At 38.6% G+C, this 25,435-nt stretch overlaps 1 long non-coding RNA gene across 1 annotated transcript in view; it reads right to left on the bottom strand.

Annotated features, from left to right (window-relative positions):
- Positions 1-10,083: 10,083 nt before the first annotated feature.
- The window catches only part of LOC139310465 (uncharacterized), a 65,319-nt gene continuing 49,967 nt past the window's right edge, over positions 10,084-25,435 (bottom strand). The window contains exon 3 of the long non-coding RNA XR_011599886.1: positions 10,084-10,138. This is a non-coding gene — a long non-coding RNA (uncharacterized lncRNA). The remainder of the gene's footprint in view (positions 10,139-25,435) is intronic.

Genomic DNA, 25,435 nt, shown 5'->3' with positions numbered 1-25,435 from the left:
GGGGGTGGGAGGGTGGGGGGGAGAACCGGTTCAGTGACGTCATATCGTCACCACTACCGGCTCAGCCAAACCGGACCGAACCAGGAGGAACCCACCACTGGATTGGTTGCTTCCAATGTCCTGTGGCATATGCTTATCATCTTCATCGCAGAGCTGAATCAAACATCTCTAAACAAAAACTTAAATCTTTGTATTTTTGTTTGAATTTTGATTGTCTCCAAATATAAATATTTAATACTTATGTGTATGTAGTTGTTGGAAGAAATGTCCATCTGGGTTCAGTTCCAAGTGGGAAGAAAGATACTTGGAAACATGGAGGCTGATTGGATAGATGGTTTAATGGTGGACAGGACCACATGGTTTGAGGTCCTGGGCAATCGAGCACATGGGTGTGTGTGTGTGTGAGAGAGAGAGAGAGAGAGAGATTTATACCCTCTTTTGGGCCCCGCCTTGGAGCTTCCTGTTCCTGTGTAAGGGCAGGTATCCTGATTGGATGTCAAACTCCCATGGGGCCATGCAGGGGTAACTTTGTAGGATATCTTGAATACCAGGCTTGGTTGAATCTTGTTGGGTGGTGAGGTAATGAAGCTAATCCTATCATGTCCTGAGAGTGAAGGTCTTAATACTATTACCCTGGAGCTGAAGTGGGGGGCAGGGAGCTGCAGGAAGCTGCTTTGTATTTAAAAACATGTTTCTCCTTTTCTCATCCAGGGAAATATAATATTCTGCCTTTTTAATATTTCCTGGAATGTTTCATTCTTCTAGGACATGGGTGGGTGCTAACTTTCTTACATAGTTATGGGACCCATTAAATTTTAAATAAATCAAAGTTTTGAAACTGTAAAGGTGTATTACCAATGCATCTCTCCTGTCAGTTCCTACCAGCTATATTGCATATCATAGCATGTCAGCTATGAAATGCTTCTAAATATAAAACAACATCGCTGATCAAGTATTGCACTGCAATGAAATAATAATTCTCTATTGTATTCATTCTCAAGTTGAGTGCCAGGATAAATTAATATGATGTCAGAGTAATACAAGAAATTGTAAACAAATAATTAAAGTCTACCCTGCTAGCTCTGGATACACTTTTTTTTCCTCATCAGGCTACCTTTGTATCTTTAGGAAGAGGCTTTTTTTTTTACCTTAGAAGGTACTTGGCCCATCTTGTTTCAGTTCAGAAGGTAAGTACTTGTAGGAGAGATCTGCAATGAATACCAGGGCTGTAGAATAGACTAGAGGGAGACAGACAGAGACAGAGACAGAGACAGACAGAGAGAGAATGCAAACTACTTGCATACTGCCCCCAAGAAAACCGCATAAATGAGTATATGAAGTATAAGGAAATTTTAATTATCTTACTTGACATTTCCTTATCCTGTATTTCATATGGGGCTAGAATTCTTCCAAGATTTTATTTGTGGAGATCTTGGTGCTCTTGTGACCTTGGTGGTTTGCTTCAAAGGTTTTATTACCTAACTAGGTAATATCAGCCCTTGCTTGTCTGGATTTATTTTCAGATAAAAACAGCACTGTGCCTCCAGTTTTAATATAGAAGAACTATACATGGAAATATGACAATACCACTTGATAATTACCCAATATTGATTGCTCTCTGCCTAATTTTGTATGCTTAAAAGTGCTCCAAACTTCATGACTGTTAAGTTTATTTGCAACTACAAGTAACTCTTGAAATTTGGCAATTATTGGTTATCCCAATTAACCAACCAATAAATGGGTGCTGATATCATAGCGACTGGCCTCTTAGGCATTGACTGGACAGCCTGAAGAGACAATCACAAAGACCAAAGACAAGGCTGATAGCCCCCAGTCAAATTGTGACTTCAAAGGATTACTGGAATCTTTGGGAATGCTGCAGAAATACCAGTGAAACAGAAAACAAAACAATGGTGGCATATCAGGGGTGAAATCCAGCAGGTTCTGACAGATTCTGGAGAACTGGTAGCGGAAATTTTGAGTAGTTTGGAGAACCGGCAAATACCACCTCTGGCTGGCCCCAGAGTGTGGTGGGAATGGAGATTTTGCAATATCCTTCTCCCAGGAGTGGGGAGGTAATGGGGATTTTGCAGTATCCTTCTGCTGGAGTGAGGTGGGAATGGAGATTTTGCAGTATCCTTCTCCTGCCACGCCCACCAAGGCACACCATGCCCACCAAGCCACGTCCACAGAACTGGTAGTAAAAAAATTTAGATTTCACCACTGAGGCATATAGTCTGGAAGGAACATCTAGCAGAAGAACAAGATGGAGTTCTGAGAGAAAAAATATCAATCCTCCTCTCCTATCGTTCTCAGATAGCCTAATCATCTATCTTAGAGACTTGGAAATGATCCCGTAGTCATGTGAATGAAGTAATCAGTATACTTCTGTGTTTAAGCAAATTGCCCCCCAAATGGAGTTCCCAATATAAAATACTTATTCAAATGTAGAAAGAGAAGTGAATTCTTCCATGCATTGCATAACTAAACCAAAGTTGATGCCCTTCTTGCATTATACAGTGGTATCAGCTTATTTGCAGTCATAAAGATGAGCATTTTTCATTCCCATTGTATTTTTAGCTCCCAAACTATTGACCTAATGCCCGTCAGCATCAATAAAGACCAATGAGTCTTCCAGAATAACATGAATACTTGAAATGATTTCTGCTCCATAGGGACCTATACTAGCCTATGATCACATCACATGATCTAGTCAACTGCTGTAGTGCTGCAGTTGGAGCAAAATATCCCCAGCATTTAATTGAACCCTTCATGAAAAAGCACATAAGTGTTTTATAACATTTTTCTGAATGCATCAAAATTTGGAATGAATAGAAACATTACATACAGGGCATTCCATGCTGTCCTATATTTGAACATCTAATTTAGTGCATTCAACAAATGTTTATAATGAATTGTTACATATTTTTTTTATTCCACTGATGCTCTTGCATGTTTTTTTTTCCTAATTGTTATAACGGCACTGTATTTGGAAATTGTCTTACTAAAATGTTTACAATAAATGAATCAGTGAATATTTCGACATTCATTTCATGCATGGCTATATTGGTAGAAAAATGAATATTCATTGCAATCCAATTGTACTCACTGGAGTGTAAACGGCACTGAATTCAGTAGGGCATAATTTGGAATAAATAAGCCTAGGGTTAGATTACACATTTGTTTTCTGGGTACAACTCTTATTTTAATGAAAATGCTCATAGTAACCTGGCCAGATTCAGAATGACTTTTTCCCCCTGACTTTAATTTTGACTTTACATAAAATGTGTAATTGATAGGATAAACCAAGTAGGATGAATTATTTCTTTGCTCAGGGTAGCTTTTAAATAACAGGAAGCTGCTGTTAATTCTCTAATTATTTCATAGCTATAGGCATTTGCGTTGCCTTCTTTTAGACATTTCCTCTTGATTCATCTGACATTAAGCACTTGTCTTACAGTAAAAGGAGTGAAGAAATCCAATTTAGAGCCACTTACGGAATTTGATTTCAGGAACACCACAGCATAAATAGATGAACATTCATCAAGCTGAGTGAAACATATTGATGTAGGAAATTAAAACTCAAGTGTTTGATTTCTGATGATGCCTTCCTCCATGCAAAATGTGAATTAGGGATCAACACTGATATTTACTTAAATAATACTCAGCTGATGGCATTTAGAAAAAAGCATGGCCTTCAATTTCCTTACTTTATGTGTGTGTGGTCCTAAGGACATCAACATGATTTTTTCACCTCCTCCTTCTCCTCCTCCTGGCACAATCTTGGGTCTTTAGCAGGGGGGTACATGGGAAAGGCAAGGTCAATGTGAAGTTCAGTATAAATTTTCTCATACAGCGCAAGATGCAGCTAGTCATTAGAAGATATCCAGAACTCTTACTTCAAACTTAACCTTTCCCAGCAGCAACTCTGTTTTCCACATCAACATGGGACTATAACTTCACCAACAGACCTACAAACATAATTTGGCATTTCCCCTATTTTTTGTGTCAATCAACCCAGCCCACCTTGGTCCAAGAGGTCTTGGAGCTCAATTCTCATAATTTCCAACCAGTATGACTGAAGGAAGGAGCAAGATTGGGCATTAAGGATTTAATATATTGCTTACATCCCTTCCTATTTTTCTTCAATTTATACATTGTACGCCTAACACTCATTATAAGGTAGATCAGCATGACAAATTCAAAAGATTTATTCTGGGGCCTAAGTCCCTAGAATGCCACCTGGGATGACAGCATAACTCCAACACTTTTAGGTGGGGAGGGAAAATGGCAAACTTCCTGCTCTGTATTGTTTTTTGTTTTAAAAATATTTTTAGCTTTAAAAATGAATGGAAAGCTAACTGCTGCAAAGCAAAACATGTGCCTGAATTATAACTTGTGTTCCAAATAGTGCTGGATGCTAGAAGCATCTTAGGAAGAAGAGCAGGGGACAGCACTCTAATGCATTGTATGATTACTAGTATTGGCCATATCCATCATGGCATTTTGCAAATGGGTTAGTAACATGATCTCAAGATTTCAGACATCTTCACTGGCACAAAAATGTTGAGGATTCAGGCTTCATAAATTGATTGTGCTATTTTTTGCCAACTGAAATGTATCATTCATTTATCAGAAATGAATCACTGTTTATTTTATTGCTGTGCTTCCCCAGTATTGTGATTGCTGTTGGGTCTTTATTCCAGTTTTATATATTCGTAGGCTATTTTTGTGGATAAATTAGCATAAAATTGAAAAGTTGAATGCAGAGCTATATTCTGAAGCTGGGAGGCATGTGATTGGCCACTGAAAAGTTTCTCCTGAAGGGGTTCTCAAGATAGGGCAGCCTGAGCTTCATCAGTGAGGTGCTAAGCCTAGGGGGCATGATAGGGGATGGCAAAATAAAAACAGGCCTGCCTTTTTAATCCCTATTACAGTGCTGAAGTTAACTTTTTACAGCAAAAATGAAGATTCGGTTATGAGAAAAACAGTCTATGCACAATGTTGAGAGTGCAGTCAGATGTACTGATGTTGCTTTAAGCATCCAGAATTCCTAGCAATACCAGCATTGGATATTATGGAATAATTCTCCATTTTGAATACTTTGATATCAGCTCATCATTTTAGCCATTGTTTATCCACTGCAGGACGAAGGCCTCTTCTGCATGTTTCCAACCAATACAGTCTCGAGCTTTCTTTTGCCAATTGGGCCTGCAATACGTGCTGATGTCATCGATCCATCTTGTTTTGGGTCTCTTTCATGGAGGTTTTTTATCAAGTGGAATCCATTCTATGACTGCCTTGGTCTATCTGCCATCAGTTCTTCTTGCTATGTGATCAGCCCATTTCCATTGAAAGTCTTTTACTCTCTTGATGATATCGTATACTTTCATATGTTCTCTAATCCATGTGCAGGTCTTTCTGGTCTTCTAATACAAGCTTCTAATGCCGAGCTTGTATCTGTCCATGGCTCTTTGTGCCACTCGTAGCTTTTGTATTGATTGTGAGGTTAGTGTCCATGTTTCACCAGCATATGTTAAAGCAGGTAGCACATACTGATCACCAACTTTTCTCTTCAGGCATAGGGGAAAGTTGTTCTTGAAAATTATACTTAGTTTGCTGAATGCCTGCCAACCACATTTAACATGCCATTCAGTGTCCTTTATTGTATCACTTTCCATTGAGATCTATTGGCCAACGTATATGTAGTGGTCTACTACCATGTTTTCCCAAAAATATGACATGTCCTGAAAATAAGGCCAAGCCTGATTTTTGGGGTGGGCGTAAATATACACCCACCCCTGAAAATAAGCCCTAGTGAAGGGGTGGGTGTGGCCAGCACAGGAGGCAGCCCTTCCCTTCCCTGGTCAGCTAATGTCAGCTAGGCCCCTTAATTATGACCTGTGGATCAGCTGAGCTGATCAGGACCTGCTTCTCATTCTCTCTTTCCCCAGTGTTCTTGGCACTTGCCCACATCCCATCCATTCATCCATCCATCCTCCTCGCCTGCAAACTCCTGCCTGGCTTGCAAGACAGCAGCCGCCTGGCACTTCTTGCCATGTGGTGCCCACCCAGCATTGAGGATGTCTTCCTCTGCGGCTTCCAAACCCTGTCTGGAAGCTGCTGGAAGACACTGGGGGGGCCAGCCACCTGCTGCCAAGTATTCCGGCAGCCAGGGCAGAGAGTCTTCCGGCAGCCAGGGCAGAGAGGCAGCAAAAGGTGAAGGGAGAGGCAGCCCCATGGGGAGACCCAACCGCTACCGCCATCTGAGCACTGAGGATGGCTTCCTCTGCAGCTTCCAAAACCCGGCTGGAAGCTACTGGGAACAGAGAGGAGGTTGGTTGGGCCAGCTGCCTGCTGTTGAGTCTTCTGGGAGCCAGGGCAGCCGCATGGAGTTGGAACCATAGAGCGGGAAGCGCACTCCCAGAGCAGTCGCTGTCGGAAGACACTCTGCTCCGGTTGCTCGCATCCCCCCTGCAGGAGGGATGGGTCTTGATGGTGCATGGAGGGAGCCTCTCTCTGCCAGATCGCCCAATAATAAGGCCAAGCCCTTATTTCAGGGTTCAAAAGAAAATAAGATCCTGTCTTATTTTCGGGGAAACACGGTATGTCTAGTTCTTCTCCAGATACCACTTTTTTTCCTTTGGTGAATTTAATAAACATAACCTGGCTCTTTTTCAGGTTTATTTTTAAACCAAATAATTCTCCTACTTTGTGCAGCTCTTGTATGTGTCTTTGTAGCTCTTCTGGATCTTGTGCAAAGAGAACATCATCATCTGCGCCACTGATTTTTATTCCATCTTTTGCCCAATCTTGTTTGCGAAATATTTCTTCAAGGCAGACAGAAAAATGGATAGGTGATATTGTATCGACTTGTCATACACCTCGTTCTATGTTGATTTCCACTTTAAGATCATTAAGGCAAATTGTCACCATTTTTTTCATATACTGATTGTAGTAAGTTTATGTAAGCGATGTCTATGCTTTGGTTGAGCAACACATTAATTATTACTTGCTGGAATACTGAGTCAAACACCATTTCATAGTCAATGAAAGTCATGCCCAGAGGTATGGTGAACGTCTTGTGTTTTTCAATGACTTGCTGAACAACCTGGATGTGATCCATTGTGCTGTAGCCACTTCTGAACCCTGCCTGCTCCTTTGGTTGTGCATCATTTAATATTCTCAATATTCTTTTTGCTATTATCTTGGTGAAAATCTTGTAGATGACTGAAAGAAGGCTTATTGGGCAATAGTTCTTTAAAGCATCTTGGGCTCCTTTCTTGTGTATAAGAATCACTTCAGCATTTTCCCATGCATTGGGTATTTTTTCTTCTCTAGGGCATCTTGAGTATAGTTTTGCTAGTATCTTGTGTAAACTATGACTGCCAGCTTTCAGTATTTCAACTGTAACACAGTTATTTCCTGAAGCGTTGCCATTTTTCATTGATGTTATGCAGGGGTGAAATCTAAAAATTTTCACTACCGGTTCTGTGGGCGTGGCTTAATTAGTGGGTGTGGCTTGGTGATCAGGTGACTGGGTGGGCATGGCTTGTTGGTAAGGTGGGCGTGGCCAAGTCAACGTCACTTCATTGCCCTTTTTTAACCTACAAAACACAACACAACACAACTGGCTCACCCACAATGTAAAAGCAGCTGTGCTAGACCCAAAATGGCCCCTGCAACAAGCAGGAACCTCACACAGCCACAAAAAGTCCAAAAAACCAACTTTCACACTTTACACACACAAAATTCCACATACAGCTTTGTGAGATTTTGTTTCTTTGTGTAGTTAGAGTGAAATACTACAGAAACACACAAAATCTCAGAAAGCTGCACAAATATTATTTTATTTTATTTTATTTTATTTTTATTTTTATATAAAAGCAGCTAAATTTAAAACTTCTTAAACTTTAAATGGCTAGGTCTAAAAAAAGAACTAAAAAAAACCCCAATTAACTATTTTTTTAAAGCTCCAAGGCAGGCAGGCAGAAAGAGCTGCTCACCGATGAGCTTGACTGCAGGTAGGGAGATTCAGTTGCTTGCTGATGCAATTGATTGCAGGGATTATAGCAAGCGAAGCAAGGCAGGCGTGCGAAGGTAAGCAAGCTGGAGGCTGGGGGGGGGGAGTGATTTTTGCTACCAGTTTTCCGAACTGCCCACCACCATTGCTACCTACTTGCCCGAGCCAGTCCGAACCGGGAGCATTTCACCCCTGATGTTATGGCACTTGATACTTCCTCCACTAGGATGTCTGGCATTTCCTCTTTTGTGGGTGTTGTTGCTTTTGTGTGATCTTGATCTTTGTATAGCTCTGAATAGAATTTTCCAATAATTTCTAACATTTCTAACTATCTTGTTCTACACACAGAGCCACCTTCACGTTTTAATGCTAAAACCTTCTTTCTTGTATATAAGCTTGCATCTTTGCCCTTTGTTTTCTTCAATTGCCTTTTTCACAAACCTCATGTTAAATGAAGCATTTCTTCTTGGATACATTTTCTTATGGTCTTGCAAAGTTTAACGTACTCTATTTATTACTGAAACTTCTGGTATTCTTCATTGTTCATCATTTTTTCACTAAATCGTTTAGATTTAAGTTTACACATAGTTTACACAAGATTTTTTACTGTAAAAAAATGTTTTCCTGGTGATGCTATAATGCTTGATGCTTGAATCTGATATAGCAGATTCAAGAACATTTTCAACTACATGAGAACTATGTTCCCTTAACATATCAAAAATTTTACTAGAAATACAGTTATGGAATAAAAAAACCTGAGGGAAATCATGGATCAATCTGGTTTAAATGAATCAGGAGATGAAGAGACTATTCAGGATTGATTATTGTTTCTAGGCAAATGTTCTAGAATATTTGAAATGAAGGCTAGAGTATGATTGAATAAAATGCCTCTGAGACACAGAAGTGGACACATATATGAGTTGACTGCCAGAAGTGAAATTTGTGATACAAACTTTGTGACAAAAAGAACAAAAAACAGACTTCCCAAAATTAGTTGAAACAGAAAATGAATAGAGGAGGGCCAAGAAAAACATTAGCTATAAAAACTTCACCAAACCTCAGTCAAGCTGCATAAATTAAATTAACATACATCAGTGTTCCTTAAAGATACTGTTATCCTTTTTACCTTGACATTTGGATTGATTTTATGACTTCTGTTCCTAATTTAGCTCTTGATTCCTACTTTCTCTTAAACTATTCATTTAGTCTTCTGACTTTGACCTTCAAATAAAATTTCTGACTACTGCAATGCCCTTTCTGCATTTGTTGTGAAATTTAATCTTCATGCAGCATACTGTAGAATCGATCCTTCTTTTTCATCCATGTTCAACAGAGAAAGGAAAAAACACCAAACACATTTTTTTTCTGTTAGCAAAGCTAGAGATTAGACTGGTCTAGCTACCAATGAAATCATTGCAAACTTCCAAAGTAGGTAATCTATTTTAGATGACTGTCATATTCCACCATGGGATTTTATATCAAATGCCATCTGGAACTGCTACAGTGTTGAGAAGCTTTCAGAGGAATAAGTGTTTCTCATCATTATATTCTATGAGGATTGAGAAAGGAATTTGCCAGCATTGCCACCAGATGTCTAGAGTTCACAGGAGCTTTTCTAGCAATCAGAAGCACAAAGGACTAGATTAACTGTGAAATACACAATAGAGTTTGTATCAAATTATTTCAACACCTGGTGAAGGATTATTTAAGAATTGCCCAAGATGGGGAGTATGGTATCTGGAGGTTTGCATAGACCTTTAAAAAAAAAATAGAGAGTAACTCAGAATATACCAATATAATTTCTTAACAGAAAAGTAATGTAATATAGTATAATCATAGAGGCTAATCAAAGGGCAATTAGGCCAAGTCAAACACCTTCCTGTAAATGCAAGTGTATCAGAAGCTGTTGTAATAATAGAGGTCTTCAACAGTGGTGGGTTCCTCCCGGTTCGGCCCGGTTCCACCGAGCCAGTAGCGATGACGATATGACTTCACCGAACCGGTTCTGCCCCCCCGCCTCCCCCCCTGCCCCACCCACCCACCCCCTGCGTTATTCTTACCTTTTATTTGGCACCGCTCCCAATCTATTGCTGCCTCCTGAGTCCCAGCTGATGGCTAGAGGTAAAAAAATTGTTTAAACTTGTTAGGATATGGTTTGAGCCTAACTAAGTTGTCCAGGCAATATAAGTGTACTGTAACTTTAATCTGTAAATGTATCATGTTACTTTAAAGGTTTTCATTGTAATGCTGAGTCATGCTGTAATTAGGTAATGACTGGTTGTGAGAGTATTTAAGCGAGGTATTGTAACGTATTCAGTTTGATGATGAAGCTGCTATGATAAGCTACCATTGAGAAGAGTTGCTATCTGCTAATCATCGTTTGATGGATCTGCTACCATCGTGGTTTGTGAACCAGAGTGAGTTTGTTATTCTAACCAACTACTGTTTGTGTGGAAGAGTTTCTGTAACTACTGGACTGATTTAACTGGCAAAGACTTGGAATTTGTTTAAAGACTATGAGACTGTTTTTCTACTATAAAGTAAGCTTTTGATAAACCAGTTTGCATAATTCTTATTCATTGCTCTCAGCAACGTTTCCTTGTGCATTTACTCTGTTGGTTGGTAACACAACAACAATATCCTTAACAAAACTCTTGCTGCGGGGCTTCAAAGGGCCGCCCTACAGCTGATCGGTGTTAAAAGAAAACAAATCAGTAGACCGGTGCCTGCAAAAATAAATGGGTAGACCAGTGCCTGCAAAAATAAATGGGTAGATCAGTACAGCTCTGCAAGCAGTTAAAAGCCTGGTAGACCAATACCTCTGCTAAATCCTAAATAATTGTCACATGACCATCAAGCCATGTCCACAAAATAAGCCACACCCACAGAACCGGTAGTAAAAAATTTTAGAACCCACCCCTGGTCTTCACATAGGCCAAGCCAGAGGTGGTATTCAGCAGGTTCTGACCAGTTCTGGAGAACCAGTAGCGGAAATTTTGAGTAGTTCGGAGAACTGGTAAATACCACCTCTGACTGGTCCCACCCCCATCTATTCTCTGCCTCTCGAGTCCCAGCTGATCAGGAGGAAATAGGGATTTTGCAGTAACCTTGTGGGGAGGGAATGGAGATTTTACAGTATCCTTCCCCTGCCATGCCCGCCAAGCCACACCCACCAAGCCATGCCAGGCTCACCAAGCCATGCCCACTGGTAGTAAAAAAAATTTGAATCCCGCCACTGATCCAAGCACAATTTGCTCAAGCCACAATAAACAAGCCAAACGTTTACATTTTTGTTTATTTATTTATTATTTTGTTTATTTTATTTGTCAAGCAAGTATTAGATAACAGATAAACAGATAAGTAGAAACATGATTATAAATACATGAAATGGGTATGAATAAAAGGATTAGGACAGGGATGGTAGGCACATTGGTGCGCTTATGCACACCCCTTACAGACCTCTTAGGAATGGGGTGAGGTCAACAGTAGACAGTCTAAGGTTAAAGTTTGGGAGGTTACATAAATGACTAAGCCAGAGCACAACTAGGGTTGAAGCCAAGAAGATAAAAAGGCAACCCTACATTTAATCCTACACAGTGACTATCAGTGTGATATGGAAGTGATGTGGAACCAACAGAAATAGGAACCATAATGTTATTTCATGTAGCACACATGCAAGTGGGAAACACCAGCAGGATTCAACATAGGACTACAAAGCAAGAAAGTTCTTCAAAAGGATGGGGCTGATGAAAAAGACTGAAAAGAAAGAAGGCCAAGTAGTAATACTGCAATTATTTGGGAGGGGGGTGGCAAAGAGAACTGGTAACTACTTGTAAGAATGGCACACCACGACATTTGCTCTCTTCCTGACCCAGCTCCTTTGATAATTTTAGCCATTCAGATCTGGCTGGAATCCTGCTAAGTGATAAGGCTAAATAAAAAAAGATATCTTAAAAAGGAACTTCACAAAGAGGCAGAGAAATTAAAGCTTATATAGACAAACCAATACAGCGGGAGCAGCACTTCCTGTCTCAAGAGGATGCTCAAAAATTATACACAGTCCTGGGAAAGGTTTGGATTTTGATTCAATAAAAGATAAGCTTAAGCAACTTCAGAAAAGCTAAAAGTCAGCTAAAGAGATGTGAAAGGATTTGGTGGGTATGGTTGAACAAATTAATAAACAACTGAAATGAATGTCTTATCAAATATCAAAGGTCACTCAGATGACTGGTAAAGCATCTGACACTGCTGTGAAAAATGAGCTTGATATTGGAAAACTTCCCCTCAAAATTACAGACATTAAATTAGATTTGATAGATGTCTAGGACCAGAATAGAAGAAATAATTTGAAATTTAAAGGCATTAGAGAAAATGCAGAAAATACTGACTTAATTGGATAACTTATCTCTAAGATTAATGTCCTTTGCTAGACTTTCAGCTTTCAAATAAGCTGTGCAACTGGCCTATAGGACTTTTTCTCCCTAGGTAGGTTCACCCAAATGTAAACCCAGAGAGATGCCATAATAAGATGTGTGAATTCCCATGTGAGAAACAAGAAAGTGCAAAGAGCTTACGACCTGGAAGAGATAAAGTGGAACAGAGTTACAAGGCTGTTTTAAAATGTGTTAGCCCTGTTAAAATTACAGAGAATTTTAACATTTAAAACTTTAAAGTTTAAATTAGCATTTAAACTTCTTACCAAATAATTATTTTTTAAAAAATCACACAGAATATTGCTTGAATGACTAATAAAACACAACCTTGGACTTCCAGCTGTAACTCTCCAAAAGATAATAAGATAAAAGAACATTTTGTGGCTGGGGAAATATAAGAAAATTCAGAAGTGTTACAAAATAAGTGTTCAATGTTAGTTGGGAAATGTGAGGAAAAAAATAAAAGAGAAGAGCTAAGTATTTTATAGAAGGTAATAGAGAAGCCCAATTGGCTAGGGAGTGGGGAGACTTGAGCTCAAGATAGCATCTCTCCTTTTAGACAAAATAGAGTATTTATTTAATCCCCTAACTAAAACAATCTGGAATGACTTCCCCAGCCCCAGAGTATGATTGGCTCCAATCTTGTTGGCCTTCATTTGGTAGGGGGGAGCTTTAAGGCAGGATGATTTGAGTTCCTATCCAGAAGTAGATAAAACTATGGGTCTCTGATTATCTATTAATGGTTGATTGGATTTAAACTGAAATGGTTTTGTTTGTTTTGTTTTGTTTGTTTTTTTGCTTTGTATTGGTTCTATTGTATGCTGCCCAGAGTCATGATGTTTGAGTTGGGCAGCCATATTACTTAAATAAAGAAATGAAAATAAGTTAAAAAGTAGTTATTCACACATTGCATAAGGAAATGGTGGAGCAGGGTAGAGAGATAGGTTTGGAAGATGGGATAAGAATAGAGAAGGAATGGTATTTTGAAGAAGGATAGTTAGTCAGAAAAGAATCCCTATATTTTCTATTGGAAACCTATTGCTTGTATGATAGATTTAGCTAGAATCAAAGAGACTGTGAGTTCTAGTCCCGCCTTAGGCATGAAAGCCAGATCTCAAAGGATCTAATAGTACTTTTTCCAATTAACACTGTTGCAATATTTTCAGGATCAGACTCAATAAAGATAATAGAAGTTAGAGATTTAAATATATCTCTCTTTAATCATAATAGGCATTCTATATTCGCTGAATATTCAAGATAGAAGCAAGGAAAATGGGGAGGATGGCTCCTTTTATATACAAGGGGTGGAGCCAGGAATGGGAGTGGTAAATTATGAATACATTAAAGTCCAAAGAATAAGTTAACCCCTGATGTTCCATATATACATTATTTACACATTAGAGAATAAGGCATTTACATCTGACAAATCCCCCTCTAAATGCCGGTTCGTTATACAACACCAGTTACATTCAGATTCAGGACAATATAATACATATAATTTAGAAGTTAAATATTTGTGTTGTTTAGAAGGTAAGGGTTTTGTTAATATGTCAGCTAATTGTTCAGAAGTATCACAATGTATTGCTTTGATGAATCCGTCTTGAGATAGTTGTCTCACGTGCTTAAATTTTATATCAATATGCCTGGACCTTTGTCCAATTGCATCGGATCTAGATATTTCAATGGCCGCTTTATTGTCTTCATGCATAATAAATGGTAAAGTAGGTTTCTTCCAAACATCTGTGATCAAATCATTGAACCATACAAGGTTATTTGCAGCTTTAGACAAGCAAACATATTCCGCTTCTGTGGTAGAAGTGGCTACCAGTTCTTGTTTACCAGTATACCAGTAAACTGGACAATCGTTCAATAGAAAAACATAACCAGAGGTACTCTTTCTGCATGATGTATCACCAGCCCAATCTGCATCAGCATAACAAGTAATTTTTGGTTCTTTGTCATTATTGGGTTCCAATATTAAACAAAAATCTAATGTACTTTTTAGATATCTTAAAATTCTTTTGACAGCTTCCCAATGATACAAGGTTGGTTTGCTAACATATCTTGACAATAAATTGAGAGGTAATGCAATATCTGGCCTAGTCCAATTAGATATATAAAGGAGTGAACCTATAACTGATCTGTAAAATGTGTTGTCTTTAAACTCAGGGGAAGATTCATCATTGTTTCTAAGAAAATCAGTTTGCATAGGTGTGTCACATGTTTTGGCATTATTTAAGTTACATTTGTTTAGGAGTTCAATGATTTTATCTTTCTGAGTAAGTTTGAATCCCCTTTTTGTTTTGTTAATTTGTACACCAAGGTATTTATTCACTCTACCTAGTGATTTCAATGAGAAGTGTTCGTTTAACTTATTTACAAAGATTTCCCTGCTCTCTTTATGCTTTCCAATATATAAAATATCATCCACATAAATTAATACAAATTCAATATGATCATTACTCTTTTTTACAAAGAAACAGTTATCAGCAGTGGTGGCGTTGAAATCCATGGTCTTTAGTACTTTTACCAAACAATCGTACCATCTTTTGCCAGATTGCTTCAATCCGTACAGACTCTTATTTAATAACCAAATTTCGTTCTTATTAGTGTATTGACTGTGTGGTGCTCTTACATATATTTCCTTATCTAATTTCGCATGTAAGTATGCAGTCTGTATGTCATATTGAAACACGTCTAGATTGAGTGCAGATGCTACTACAAGAGCTGTTTTGACACTCTCTGTTCTCACTGTGGGTGAATATGTGTCAGTATAGTCTTCTGGATATTTTTGTGCATAACCTTGTGCAACTAGTCTGGCCTTGTATAAGGTATTACCTCCTTCTAAATTCTTAATTTTATAAATCCACCTGGTACCTATAATTGTTTTATCCTTAGGTGCGATCGCAGGTGTGAATACATTTAATCCTTGTAAACTTTTCATTTCTTTTTCCATAGCTAGTTCCCATTTTTCTCTTTCTTCACGGGGAAGTTTCAATACTTCCTCATATGTATTAGGTGTTATTTGTTCTCCATCCATATGCATAATATAATCTTTGTATTTATTTGGTATTTGGTTTCTATTATTTCTAATATTTCTTTCAGGTTTGCTATGGTTGTCATGCAAATATCTGGCTTCCTTTTTTGTTAATGTGTCTGTCTTTATTTTATGCTGACTATTTGTCCAAGTTTTGGTTTTGTTCTTACTTTTGTTAATATTTTGATTTTCTGTTGTTCCTTCCTCGTAAGATATATTATCTTTGCTTTTATTAGGAAAAATTTCATTAAGGTGCAACTTAGACCAATTGGCCTGCTCATGAAACACAGCTGTTCTGGATACTATAAATTTGTTATTATTATCGATGAATCTGTACCCTTTGGTTCCAGTTTCGTATCCCATGAATCTTAATCTCCTGGATACGTTTTCTCCCTTTCTCCTCAATTGTTTAGGTATGTGCACGTCTGCAGTAACTCCAAATATGTGCATGTGTGCTAATTTAGGTTTTCTATTGTACATCACCTCATATGGTGTCTTATTCACAATACTGGACCATGTTCTATTTTGAGTGTAATTTGAATAATGTAAGGCTTCTGACCAAAATTGTTTGCCTAAACCAGCATCCTCTAATGTGCATCTAATCATGGTTTGTAGTGTGGAGTTCTTTCTCTCTGCAATTCCATTTTGAAATGCAGAAAATGGATTGGACGTGAAATGTAGCATCCCTCTGTCCTTTAACCATTGGGAGAATTCTTTAGACATGAATTCACATCCCCTATCTGTCATAATTTGTTTTATTCTGATATTATGTTGTGTTTCTATGCGTTTGTAGAATTCCTTAAATTTCTGAAAGGTTTCATCCTTGTGCTTTAATGTGTAGACAAAACCATAGCGACTGTAATCATCCACTATTGTTAGGAAGTAACGTTTTCTATAGTTAATTGATGGAGTTAATGGACCAACTAAGTCCATATGTACCAAATCAAAAATATTGTTAGTTGATCTGTTAGATTTTTTTGGTCTGGGACTGGTTTTTAGTTTGGTGGATTTACATACTGAGCATTCTAAATAATTTTCACAATTTTTTATTTTTACACCTTCTGCGTGTTCAGTCATTTTTTGTACTACAGGAAAGCTTGCATGTCCTAACTTCCTATGTAAGATGTGAGCACACTCATCATGAATTGGTTTACCTATTTTTGGTTTCTTCTCATTGTGTGTATTTTTGTTATCATGAGTTATTTTACATTCATCATTGTCACTGTTACTGACATTTTCATCATCTGCTTCAATACAATCTTCCATATTTGAATCAATGTTATGTAACCATCTTTCTTTGGTTATCAGATAGGGTAGACCCCCTTTTATCATCACAGTGCCTACATTTGTTTTGTTCTTTTCTATAGTTGCTTTCCCCTTTGAGAAAACTATATTGATGTCAGATTCTCTGCTTAGTTTTATAGCACTTAGTATGTTGTGAGGTATTTCTGGGATTAATAATACCCCCTCTATTTTCCCTAAACCAGGCAAGGTCACATTTCCTCTGCCTAATACTTGAACCTTTTCTTGATTAGCTACCTTTATCACAAACTTATCTTCTGTAAATGAAGATAATATACTTTTGTTGTTAGTGGTGTGATTTGTTGCACCAGAATCAATAAGCCAATTATTGTTCTCATCTTGTTGTGTTTTGGTGCTGTCTTGTTTATTTAGCCCATTTAGTGACCCAGATTTTCTCTCTTTTGAATTTTCTCTACCCCCTCTACTTTCTCTGTAGTTTGGTGGACTTCTATATTTGTGTCTATCTGTGGAAGATTGTCTGTAATTGTATTTGCTCCTATATTCTGGCCTATGTCTCTCCCTTGGGACTTTGGGACAGTCTCTTCTACTGTGTTCCCTGGATCCACAATTGTGGCATCTAAAGGCCTCATTATATTTATCTTGAAAGACTACTTTCCTAAAAGATTTGTGTTCTGTTTGGTTACTGGAACGATTTTTTCTTGAATTGTCTTCTGCTATCAATTTGTTAGATAGACTTTCTATTGATAAATATCCCAAATTAATGGTATCTAAGTGTGACATAAAGCTATCCCATGATGGATCAAGTGAATTGATAATAACACTTTTCATAGTTTGATCTGAAATCACTTCCCCCCTCAATTGCAGCTCAGCTCTTATTTTGTTTAGATTTATCAAATGTTCACTTAAAGAAACCCCTGGTTTCACTCTAGAAGAAAAGAAATCCTTAGACATTCTTGTGGTTGTGGCTACGCTATCGCTGTGAAATAGATTAAACATGCATTGAATTATTTCTGATACAGTTAGGTTTGGTTTGATGCTATGATACATTGCAGGAGACACGCTAGAAATTATTATGAAAAATGCTCTATGATGTAAACAGTCTATTTTTAAAGTCCAAGGTCTTCTTGGAGGACTAGTTATAAAGAATAGTAAATTTTCTTTCATAAAAATAACCTGAAGCTGTTGGTACCACTCTTGTAAATTAATGCCATCAACTCTAAGTTTTGGGAAGTCACTGGGTAAGTTCCCCACATTATTTTGTCCATTACTTACAACCTGAGGCAGTCCGTGGTCTCTCAAGTGCAGGAAATTACAGAACGGCATTGGGATGCTTGTAACGAGTCTGCGCGGTTCTCTGGCCAGTTCAAGTCTTTCGGGGCCGTCTACGTAGTTTTGCACATGCGCGTTGCTCATTTCTTCTTTGGCGCCGTTGTGGAAGGTTCTCTCCATTTCAGCTCTCTCGATCCGCTCCTCTTCAGATGAGTCGGTCTCTGACTCGGTTTTTGGGGCTTTGGTGATGGCGACGGTTCTTCTCTTTCTCTTGTGTGCGCTGGCACTCGATTCTGTCTGCGGTGTAGGACGGAATCGGCATGGCTCTCTGGGCTCGGGTGTCGTCGTTTTCGAAGTCAGGATGGGAGCGTGCAGGTCTTGAGTTGTCGAATTGATTTCTTGCTTCTTCGTTGATGTCTTTGAGATTTTCAATCTTGGCCCAAAAGCAGCAAAAAGCGTTTTCATTGCTGACTTTACTTGAGACTTTGTTAAATCGTCTTCACTTTCTGATTTTGGTTCATCTGAAGAGTTTGAGACTTCTTTTTCACTTTCTTCGTCTGATAGCGTTTTTCGCGCCAGAAATTTTGAACTGGGCGTTTTGATTGGCTCTGCTTCACTCTCTTTTGAAGTTCGTTGAAACCAAGATGGCCTCCGTTCAAAATTTCGCGCGAGGTCACATCTTTTCTTTTTTACAACTATTTTCTCAGTAGTCATTTCACTCACAGTTTTTTGATCTTTGGGTTTTTCTTTAATGACGTTTTTCTCTCTCGCTGCTCCGCTGTTCCTCAGCATCTCCTGGAGGTCCGCGATGAGGCTTTCATCATTCTTTTGGCTTTTTAGTATCTTTAATATCTCTGACCTGAGTTCGTTATTTTCTATCTCAATTTCTTCCTGGTCGTTGTTTTCACTCATCAGTTCTTCTTCTTCAGTGGTGTATTCTTCGGATTCTCTCGAAATCGCATTAGTGGATTCGTTGATCATCTCTTGATCAGTTTCTATTTCTTTGCTGTAGGCCCTGGTGTTGGGCCTATCTTTCTTGGACATTTTTAATTACTTATTGAGTCAATTAACCATCCTCTGCTACCAGCTTGTTGCAATATTTTCAGGATCAGACTCAATAAAGATAATAGAAGTTAGAGATTTAAATATATCTCTCTTTAATCATAATAGGCATTCTATATTCGCTGAATATTCAAGATAGAAGCAAGGAAAATGGGGAGGATGGCTCCTTTTATATACAAGGGGTGGAGCCAGGAATGGGAGTGGTAAATTATGAATACATTAAAGTCCAAAGAATAAGTTAACCCCTGATGTTCCATATATACATTATTTACACATTAGAGAATAAGGCATTTACATCTGACAAACACATTTTATTAAAAGTGTAAATGTGGTGTAATGGTTAAGGTGCTGGGCTAGAAACTAGGAGACTGTGAATTCTAGTCCTGCTTTAGGCATAAAAGCCAGCTGGATGACTTTGGGCCAGTCACTGTCTGCCAGCTCAACCCACCTCACAGAATTATTATTGAAGAGGAAGGAGTATTAGGTATGTTCACTGCCTTGAGTTATCTATAAAAATAATAAAGGCTGAATTAAAAAAATCTAGATAAAATCTAAGAAATAAATGAAAACTAAAATATTTCTGGTAAGCAAGACAGGAACAAAACATAATATGAAATGGATGAAGAACAGATGATTGCTTCTTTGAACCAGTGGTTAGCATAAAAACAACAACTTTTATTTCAGCTCTTTCAGCCCTATCTTATTATATTACAGGAAACATATAAGTTAAAAAGGATCAAGAGCAAATAGTTTGAAAGATAATTTTTTGCAGAAAGCACTGGTAAGTCAAGAATACTGACCATTTTATTCAAGGCTAACATAAATAGAGAGAAAATTCTGAAAGATAGAGAGGAGAAATGTATTTTCATTGAAGTTTTAGAATAAAATTGTAACGCTGATTTCTGTAAATGCACCAAACCAGAGTTAAATGGAATGCATGATGAAAGTCATTAAAGATTTGAGTAAACTACCTGTCAATGACTACTTCAGCTTCAACCACAACAATACACAATAGATACCAACTTAAAGTGAACTGCTCCAAACTTGATTGCAGAAAATATGACTTCAGCAACAGAATGATCAATGCCTGGAATGCAGTACCTGACTCTGTGGTTTCATCCCAAAATCCCCAAAACTTTAACCTTAGACTGGCTACTGTTGACCTCACCCCATTCCTAAGAGGTCTGTAAGGGGCGTGCATAAACATACCAGCATGCCTACCATCCCTGTCCTAATGTTCCCTTTATTTGTATTCATTTTATATATTCAAATCATGTTTATACTTATATATATTATCTAATATGTGCTTGATACAATAAATAAAATAAAATAAAAAATAAATGAAATAATAAATTTGGCAGGAAAAATTAGATTCTAAAGAAATATTTCAATAGCAATGCATGTAAATAGTTTTTCATAAAAAGAGAAGACAACTTTTAGTATTTGAAAAGCTGTAAAATTTATGCAAATATATAGTCTCATTGATATTTGGGGAGCTATGTATCCCTTAATGAAAGGATTTACATATTACTCAGGCAGGCATCAATCTCATTCAAGGCTGTTTTGTATTTGGCTTCAAAAAAATAATAATTCCTGAATCAACTGCAGCCAACAGAAATTGTTCCAATGAATATTTCAGGTCATGCTCCATTGATTTTGCAGTGTTCCTGAAATGGAAGCATTCCATTTTCTCATTTGAATTCCAGCCAAGTGAAACAACATTAAGCTCAGGTTTTGACATTTTAAAAAAACAAAAAGAAACAAAAATGCTGAGAAGCAAATATTGTTAACAGCAAGATAGGTCACCATGAAGGCAGTGATAAGAGACGAATATATAAGCCGAATGATCAGGATTAAAAAGAATATTATACAAGTAACAAATGTATTACATTCAGGAATTAAGAGCATATGGGTAGAATGCAACATAACAATATCAGTAAATATACTATATGAAAACAATACAAAGGAAAAGAGTTTGGAATTTTAGAAACAGCTAAATTTTCTAGTTTATTTTTATTTTTAAAGCAAAAATATGAAGTTGATAAGAATTCAGGACTTTTAACAAAGAAATTTGTGCGCTTCAAGGTGTTGGTTATCACCTTTAAAGCGCTCCATGGCATAGGGCCTAGCTATCTTCGAGACCGCCTGCTGCTACCGACGACCTCCCATCGTCCCGTGCGCTCCCATAGAGAGGGCCTCCTCGGGGTGCCATCAGCCAAACAGTGCAGGCTGGTGACCCCCAGGGGGAGGGCCTTCTCTGTGGGGGCACCTACCCTCTGGAATCAACTACCCCCAGAGATAAGGACAATCCAAGACCTCAGTGCCTTCCGTCATGCCCTTAAAACCCATTTTTTCAAGCAAGCCGGGCTGGCTTAAGAAGAAATTTTTAAATGTTTTAATTGGTAGTGAGTTTTAATTGGGCCAAATTTATATATCTTTTAATTGTTTTTTTAATATTTGTACTGCATGTTTTTTAATTTTGGCTGTACACCGCCCTGAGTCCTCAGGGAGAAGGGCGGTATAGAAATTTAATAATAAATAAATTAATTAATTAATTAAAAAGCAAATGGCAGAAGGCTTGTAAAGATAATAAAATTTACTAAATGTGATATTATTTCTAATACTAAATATATTAATATTATAAATATTTTCTCAGTTTTTTTCAAACATATATGCCTACAAAGCCAACCGTGGAAAAAGTGCTTAAATTTTCTTGGTATGATTGATCAAATTTATAGTGTTACTAATTATGATTCAGAATGATTCTTAATCTTGAGTACTATAAGCAGACTGCTCATTATCCCATTTATTGTTTAATCTTCTTACTAAAATATTAGGAGCAGCACACTGTGGCAATGGTTGCAAGAGTGAAAAAGGAGATTAAATCTATTTGCAGACTATGTAGTATTTACTTCTTTTTCTAGCCTTTCAGTCAAATATATTATGAAAGAGTTGAATGAATTGCAGAAATACCAGGCTTAACTCTGAATTTTCAAAAATCAAAGCTGAGGTTTTCTATACTCCTCCCAAAATAATATTTATGCCCTGATATATTTTACAGTTTAGATTCAGAAACATGTATACAGTTTTGAAAATATATCTGAACATAAATATAATGAAAATATTACTAAATTTGTTCACAAATTTATTCCAGTTTGAAGAAAGATAAAAAAAAGAAATGAAAATTTGAAAATAAGAAATATTTGAACATACATACAGGGTTAGATTGTGGCAGAAAAATGATAGTTCATTCAAATGTGGGCTGTTTTTTTAAAATTTCAATCTCTTCCAGTAAAAATTCCAGATAAAATATGCAATGATGATGTTATACATTCAGTCATGTCCAATTCTTTGGGATTCTATGGGCTAGGTAACTCCACCTTTTTCAGTCTTACTCTACTTCTTTGAGTTGTTCTATGCTCTGGTGCGGGGGTGTTAAATTCAAGGCCCGTGGGCTGGATCTGGCCCACGGGGTGCTTAGATCTCACCTGGGGGCCACTCTGGAAACAGCCAAGGACTGGCCCGCAGTGCCTAAGTCAGCAAAAACTGAGTTTGGGTGGGCCATGCATGGTCCTCCTAGGCTTTGATTTCAGCTGCAATGACCTCCTGCAGCCCTCTGCCAGCAAAAACAGAGCCTGGAGAGGCCACGTGCAGCCTCCCCGAGCTCCATTTTTGCTGACAGAGGGCTACAAGAGGCTGTCATGGCCAAAAACAGAGTTTCAATGAGTAACGTAGAGCTGGCCAAGCCTACCCTGGGCATGTCCTCCCTGGGCCCCCAAGGTCAAGCACAACCCTGATGCGGCCCTCAATGAATTCAAGTTTGACACCCCTGCTCTGGTGAGTATCAGGTTTGATGGAGTCCAGCCACTGTGTTCTTTGGCAGCCTGATTTCCTTTTACCTCTAACTCCTCCAACCATAATTCTTTCTGCAGTGAATTCCCCCCCCCATATGACATGGACAAAATAAGTGAGACACAGTTTTGTGATAAAATATGCATGATATAGCAAAGAAAAATTAATACCTTCTATTTCTAAAAAAGAGGGATGCGGTGGCTCAGTGACTAAGACACTGAGCTTGTCGATCGAAATGTCGGCAGTTCTGCTGTTTGAATCCCTAATGCCACGTAATGGGTGAGCTCCCATTACCTGTCTCAGCTTCTGCCAACCTAGCAGTTCGAAAGCACATAAAAAATGCAAGTAGAAAAATAGGGACCACCTTTGGTGAGAAGGTAACAGCGTTCCGTGCGCCATTGGCTCTTTGGCTTTGAAACGGAGATGAGCACCACCCCCTAGAGTCGGGAATGACTAGCACATATGTGCGAGGGGAACCTTTACCTTTACTTCTAAAAAATTAAGGGTTAATAGAAATATTCTTTATTTGATTCAGAAACAGGATAAGGGAATCCCAGAGTTGCCTGAACTGCGAGGTAGGTGGCAGATCAATTTGATAAATAAATAAATTTTTATATTACCAAAAACAGCCAATTTGGAATATATTATTACTCCATTTACATGGGAAGATTGCATAAAACAGGGAAAGCCACATAGAATACATACAAGGGTTAGATAAATCTATAAGATGCATTGGTAGATGATCTCTGGAGGGCCCGGGACAGGGGTTGCTCCTCTATCCTGGTCCTATTAGACCTCTCAGCAGCTTTTGATACCATCGACCATGGTATCATGCTGCACCGGTTGGAAGAGTTAGGGGTGGGGGGCACCGTGTTGCGTGGTTCTCCTCCTTTCTCTCTGATCGGTCGCAGTCTGTGTTGACAGGGGGGCAGAGGTCGACCCTGAGGCCCCTTGTATGTGGGGTGCCACAGGGGTCAGTTCTCTCACCCCTTCTGTTCAACATTTATGTGGAGCCGCTGGGTGAGATCATCCGTGGTTTTGGGGTGAAGTATCATCAGTATGCTGATGATACTCAGCTATACATCTCCACCCCGGACCACCCCAATGATGCCCTTAAAGTGATGTCCCAGTGCCTGGAGGCTGTACGGATCTGGATGGGGAGGAACAGACTGAGGCTCAACCCATCCAAGACCGAGTGGCTGTGGTTTCCGACGTCCCGATATAGTCAATTGGTGCCATCACTGACTATTGGGGATGAGTCATTGCCCCCCACGGAGAGGGTTCGCAACTTAGGAGTCCTCTTGGACTCACGGCTGTCTTTAGAAGAACACTTGACGGCTGTGGCCGGGAGGTCTTTTTATCAGGTTCGCCTGATTCGCCAGTTGCGTCCCTTTCTGGATCGGGACTCGTTAAAAACGGTCACTCATGCCCTCGTCACTTCACGCCTGGACTACTGTAATGCTCTCTACATGGGGCTCCCCTTGAGGAGCACCCGGAGGCTCCAGCTGGTCCAGAATGCGGCCGCGCGGGTAGTTATGGGAGCAGCATGGCGCTCCCATGTGGCCCCCCTCCTGCGCGAGCTGCACTGGCTCCCTGTGGTCTTCCGGGTGCGCTTCAAGGTCTTAGTTACCACCTTTAGAGCGCTCCATGGCTTAGGACCGGGGTACTTACGAGACCGCCTTCTGCCACCAATAGCCTCTCACTGCCCAGTACGCTCCCATAGAGAGGGGCTTCTCAGGGTGCCGTCAGCCAAACAATGTCGACTGGCAGCCCCCAGGGGGAGAGCCTTTTCTGTGAGGGCACCCACCATCTGGAACGAGCTCCCCCCAGAGATACAGAAGATTCCGGATCTGCGCACTTTCCGCCGTGCCCTCAAAACATTCCTGTTTCAGCAGGCCGGCCTGGCCTAACTTTCCCTTTATATTACTTTTTGATTTTATTTTAAACTGGGATGTCTTGAATTATCTAGGACCAGAATGTTTAGTATATTTTAATTGGTTTTTTTATTATTATTAACGTTTGTATTACATGTATTTTTATTGTTCGCTGTTCACCGCCCTGAGTCCCTTAGGAATAGGGCGGTATATAAATTTAATAAATAAATAAATAAATAAATAAATAAATAAATAAATAAATAAATAAATAAATAAATAAATAAGACAAATTAGAGATTCTGCTTTTTTCTTCCTAAGAAACTTATTTTAAAAAATTAATCTAGATTATATAATTCCAAAAACTATGTTTCAGACTTGGAGAAATCAACACCCAGCGTTGATAGAAGCTATCTCCCCTTCCATCCAAATATTAGGAATTAATGAGCAATATAGAATTGCCCAAATTGACATCATGGAGTGATGATAGCCTTTGTAAGAAAAGATGTTTCTATATGGAAGACAGTGAGTCACATACATTGTGCGTGGGTTTCTTTAATAAACAGGATTATGTTGGTTAATATAGCTCCAATTTAAATCTTTTTTGAATAAAAAAGATGTAAGG

This window comes from Pituophis catenifer, unplaced genomic scaffold, assembly GCF_029215685.1.
Source record: "Pituophis catenifer annectens isolate HBS135680 unplaced genomic scaffold, rPitCat1.0.hap2 SCAF_2, whole genome shotgun sequence".
NCBI classification, from domain to species: Eukaryota; Metazoa; Chordata; class Lepidosauria; order Squamata; family Colubridae; genus Pituophis; species Pituophis catenifer.
Note: the sequence above shows the minus strand (reverse complement) of the source record. Positions and strands in the feature narration are given on the sequence as shown.